The sequence below is a fragment of the Pinus tabuliformis genome, chromosome 4_1, assembly GCF_031772625.1.
Source record: "Pinus tabuliformis cultivar Carrire ecotype Pingquan chromosome 4_1, CPIR1, whole genome shotgun sequence".
Lineage (NCBI taxonomy): Eukaryota > Viridiplantae > Streptophyta > Pinopsida > Pinales > Pinaceae > Pinus > Pinus tabuliformis.
In genome coordinates this window covers 29572997-29578996 of record NC_142303.1, presented here as the reverse complement: position 1 = coordinate 29578996, position 6000 = coordinate 29572997, and positions in this window count along the sequence as shown.

Below are 6000 nucleotides of genomic sequence, written 5' to 3'. Positions count from 1 at the left end.
TTTATGATTAAATTATTACACCTTTGTGAAATAGATTGCAAAGTATATCAGTTTGATCTCAATACAAGTCAAGTTTATTCAATTTGTTATAATAATTGTATTGGTTTTTTTATATGAATAATTATAAAGTATTTTAGGTTTTGCAAATGGGGTAGCAAGCTAAGTGGGCTTGATTGTGGAAAAACTCCACAGTTAAGCGCGCTTGAGCCAGAGGAGTTCTGGGATGGGTGACCTCCTGGGAAGTCCTGGTTACCGGGTGCAAGCCCCGGAAGTGATGATTGATGCTATGTGATTCGTTCTCCACATTTCACTAGTTTCAATCCCATTTCTTCACCCCTGTGAGCATCACCCGATGCAATGAGTGCTAAGTGAACTATTCAAAAAAAAAAATCATGAGAAATTAGTCAGTTGCGACTACCTCTCATGGAAATGGTCATACGTTTGAATGACTTACTTAACGCAGTTGAATCCCAAAAAATGATATCTAATATAATGCACTGCGTAAATCCCCCATACTTCAATTCAAAAAGAGTCAAGGGATCTCTACTTGAATGGTTCATGAGGCACAATACTTGCTAAGGTTTTGCAAATGGGGTAGCAAGCTAAGTGGGCTTGATTGTGGAAAAACTCCACAGTTAAGCGCGCTTGAGCCAGAGGAGTTCTGGGATGGGTGACCTCCTGGGAAGTCCTGGTTACCGGGTGCAAGCCCCGGAAGTGATGATTGATGCTATGTGATTCGTTCTCCACATTTCACTAGTTTCAATCCCATTTCTTCACCCCTGTGAGCATCACCCGATGCAATGAGTGCTAAGTGAACTATTCAAAAAAATCATGAGAAATTAGTCAGTTGCGACTACCTCTCATGGAAATGGTCATACGTTTGAATGACTTACTTAACGCAGTTGAATCCCAAAAAATGATATCTAATATAATGCACTGCGTAAATCCCCCATACTTCAATTCAAAAAGAGTCAAGGGATCTCTACTTGAATGGTTCATGAGGCACAATACTTGCTAAGGTTTTGCAAATGGGGTAGCAAGCTAAGTGGGCTTGATTGTGGAAAAACTCCACAGTTAAGCGCGCTTGAGCCAGAGGAGTTCTGGGATGGGTGACCTCCTGGGAAGTCCTGGTTACCGGGTGCAAGCCCCGGAAGTGATGATTGATGCTATGTGATTCGTTCTCCACATTTCACTAGTTTCAATCCCATTTCTTCACCCCTGTGAGCATCACCCGATGCAATGAGTGCTAAGTGAACTATTCAAAAAAATCATGAGAAATTAGTCAGTTGCGACTACCTCTCATGGAAATGGTCATACGTTTGAATGACTTACTTAACGCAGTTGAATCCCAAAAAATGATATCTAATATTTTAGGTTTATATTCATTATTTAAAATAGAAATTTAAATTTATTTATGTGATTTTTTTAAAACGAAACAAATACTTTTGTATTATATAATTTGGATTACGTGGGGAGAGCCATTTTCTTTATATTAATCAAAACTAATTTCTGTAAACTCTGCTACTTCTACATTCCAATATAACCAACACAAAGATTTCTTTCCTCTGCGAACCTTATGGACTACAATTTTGCATTAATATTTCCTGTAAACCCTACAAAATTGCCCCAACAACAAAATGTATCTGAAATACATAAGAAAACATATTTAAACAAGATTGAAAGGATCAACTTCCTCAATTGAGATCTCTTTTCCTATGCTTGTCCCTACACCTTCTGCACCTTTGTCGGAGTTGTCATGTTATTCCTTTGGGTCTATCACTTGGAATGCCAACCAAGATTTCATGAACCTCAACGAATAAACTGCCACTATTAAACTCTGTGTTATTGGTCATCAAATCATGTTCCATCTTCATTATTTTCCTATCCAACTATGCCTCCAAGCTTTCCATACAAGCTTGTGTCAATGTTGCACAGGTCACGCTATTTCCCTCCAGGAGCTCCACACATTGTGTTAAGAGGTGCAAATGACCCATGAAGAGTTTGAACTGAAATTCCACTGCTTTTTTCCAACGCTCCACCTCAGGTTCGAAGGCCCAGTCTCCTAGTGACACCATCTCCAAACGCTCCAATATCAGACAATTGTGAGAATTACGTCCCAAGAGTGAGAGAAAAGATGCCCATAATCTCGGTGAGGTCAACTTAAATATCCCATCGAAGCTTAAATTCTCTCGATTGCCTTCCTCATCCTCCATTAACTCCAATTCTTTTCCAGAATTCATGTCATATGTGGGCTCATCTTTCCCAATATTCGAAATTAATTTCCCCTACTGGTGATTTGTTGTGACTCAAGGGAAGGAATGAATGTTCTTTTGCGCCATTAAAACCAAAATCTGGACTACCATCGATTTGAAGGTGGATGTTCATCGCCTGTGTATCAACCCTTCCTCAAGGAACTTCGATGATGGACCTAATCTCTTTAATGTACCCTTTATCAAGGAGAATTCTCCAAGTGGATACTTGATGTGCCTTACTCCCCAATTGTCCAGTGCATGGAGAGTTATTATCAACTAATGAAATCCCCTGCCAACACCATCAATGAAAACTCGATATACTATGATTGAAGTCATTTGATTATGGAATTGGGACAATTCCTTTATCATCACCATTTAATTCAAGGAATCCTTCTCTCAGTTCTGCTCCCTGATTCGGCATGCGATCAGGCTCACCATTTAGGTGTCTCAGGTAAATGTAGATTTATTCTAGCTTTCCTAGTTATAGAATTATTCTTTTGGCGACCAAAGGACACGTTGAGTCCAATGATGATTTTAGTTTTAAAATCATTATAACTACAATTATATTGTAATCCCCAAGGATATGTAGTTTTCTCATGCCAGAGTTTATAGCAATGTCCAGACCTTCCCAAAGAGCAAGAAATTCAGCTTTATTATTTGTGGCTAATCATAGCTCCCATGCACATTTGAACTCTTCTTGTTCCATAGAGCAGTATAACACCCTACCACTCTTACCACCCCTTTATTTATGTGATATTTTAGAAAATATTTATAAGGTTAAATAATTAATATAATATTTTAAAATATTAAATAATTTGTTAAGTTAATTTATGATTATTTTTAATATGTAAAAAACAATTTTTAATTTTTTTGGGGTAAATTATATTGCCTTCTAAATATGGGTGTACATGATGATTATGAAAATCTTAGGTTGGTCTTCCATTGGGAAGACAAAACCAAAGCCAAAAGTTAATTCTCCATAGAGAGGCATAAGATATATGAGTACTAAGAAAGCTAAAACAAAACATACGAAAACTAAAAAGCGAGCTTATTCAGCCTTGGAAGTGAACAATAGGAACTAGAAACAAGTAAACCAAGGACATATTAGAAAACTAAGAGGAGGGATCAAAATTTGTGGCTGCTACCTAGATGAGATCTTTATTTCTGTCTAGAATGCCTCTAGCCATGGGCGAGATGCCACGCTACTACTCTATGCATTTTAGCCTTTGATCTAGGTCCTTCATGTGGTGATGCAGATGCTCGATAGAGTGGAGGATATCTTCCAGATGTTTAAACTTGTCCAACAAGATTATGCCAAGGAGGAATTTCATGTGCCAATATAAATCCACTTTGTGAATATACTGGTTGAAGCGACCACGTGTATTCCCAATATCTGAAACGCAATTTTCCATCTCAGAAAATACCTTTGTGTCTGAGAATTGATGCATGTGAGAGGTTCCTTCTCCCTCAACACAGGTGAATTCATCTTGTATCAGGTCTGGGGTGACCTCGCAAAACCAAGCAACAATTTCCTCCAACAGATGGTGCATATGTGTATGTCTTTGGTGAGCTTGTTCCTAGTAGTAAGCGTCTCCCTTGTGGACGTGGGCACGCTAACGAGGCATGGAGGGGAGTCCGAAAAGGAAAGGGTGACAAAGGGTCAAGAGAGGGGAGGAAAGAACTTCAAAAGCCCAAGATAGGTCCACGTAGAGGGAAAATGGGAGAGAGAAACGAAATGGCAAGGATGACCATGATTGAGGAAATAGACCAATAGTTGCTAGAGAACAAAGTAGGAGAGATAACCAGAAATACAGTAAGGGGAGTGATACAAGGCCAACAAGCGAGAGTGATAGAGGGGGAAGAATGACCCAAAAAATTAAACTGTGAAGAGGAGTCCAAAGCCTTGAAATAGATAAATAACAACAAATTTTGAACCATACCAGAGAAAAGGCAAAGGAGGGACAAAAAAGAACCTTGGAGCAGATGAAGAGACTCAACACTAGGATGAGTTGCTCAGCAAGAATAATCTAGATGTGTCATTACTAAATTCATTAGCAAGTGGTGGAGAGTGCAATATCCTTGCATGTAGAAGAACTCGAACACAAACACTGCATCACCCCACCAAACCTGCAAGGGAGAGACAACTATAGGGAAAGCACAAGCCTTTGGGTCTTCTAACAATTTCCTTTGATACTACAATTCCAAGTGGTAGAGGGAGAACCTTCTATGCTGGAATTGTGGCTGTAGGATGAAGATTTCCATTCATTTCTAGACCAGGACTCTAAAGAATGGACCAACAGAGGGCCCTAATTAGAGCTTACATGAGCTAAGGCCTACAGGACAGACTTGTATCTCTGGTGACCAGTGTTAATGAGTTTGTGCTCATTTTGAGCTATAGTGTGTGGAGCCATAAGCAATGTTAACACAGGTTGTTACTCCGTGTTGGGTAGCGGAGGTCCCACGTAACAGTTTTGGGGCTTAAAGCCTGTAAGTTAGGATAATAATATTGTAAATCTCTGAAATATGCGGAGCGCGAAATATAATAGGTCGAGTACAAGGGTTGTCTACCCAAGAAATAGTATAGAATAATAGGAAGTGAGTCGGCCTGCCCATGGTCCGCGGACCATGGGAATATATAAATAGAGCACGACTCTAAGGGTAGAAGATAGTTCTTGTTTTTTATGGATCTTGGTGCTATGGGTTTGTGAAGGCAGCATTTTCTGCATCTGTAAGTTCAAGTCAAGGGTGTTGGGGAGTAGATAGAGGCTCTACAGCTGTGTGCGCAGAGGCTTGGTAGAGTCCGCAGCTATGTGCGCAGACCCCTGTAGCTGAGTGCGCAAGGCGGATCTAGTTGTACTAAAGAGAAGATAAATAAAGATAAGAATTTCTAAATCCTTGTGTGGTTCCTTTCGAATCTGTCTGTTGCTTATGTTCTAAATTTATGCATTATCAATATATGGGTTTAGATCTTTCTTTATAATTGCGCGCATTGGGTATCTTTATTAAATGTTCGCTTAAAGACCATAAGAAGTAGATCTGATCTGTAACAAACTCAGTAATAATAAATATTAAGGATTTATCTTGTTTCGGATCTACACGGGAGCAGAGTAGCACGAAGCTACAGAACGGTTTGCAAACCCTCCATACCACATCAAGACATCCCTAGGGTGCGGAAACCTAGTTCCAGCACCCTCCCCTGCTACTTCGGGTGAGACCTCAGTCCGTGCTCCACGGGCTGTTTCCGAAAGGGTCGGTAGCTGCGGGATTTGTTTGGCTAATAACTCTTCTGAACCTGGGTCAAGGCCCAATAAGCCAACAAATGGTTCTGTTGCCGGGACCGGGATCTGCCTAAGGGATGTTTGATGTTGGGACGCTGGAATCCTATGGAGATTGATTGAATCAGGAGCGATACGAGTTCATAGAAGGTCCTAGTGCACCGACGTGCAAACCAGAAGTTAAACATGACAAGCGTGATTCAGTTGCCGGTATTCAAAGGAGTAGGAAGCGAAGATCCAGAACAATTTTGGTTCGTGGTGACGACAGTATGGGAAGCACACGGAGTTACAAACAACAACATCAAAAAGGCTACCCTAGTTAGCGCACTGCAGGACCGCGCACTGACATGGTATATAAAGTACTCAAGCGATCACCCGAATGCGGGAACAACGGAGATCCAAGTTGAATTGAAAAAGGAATTTAGTCGGCCAAAATCAGAAATGCAGTCGATCATAGGGTTCAAGGAGATCGT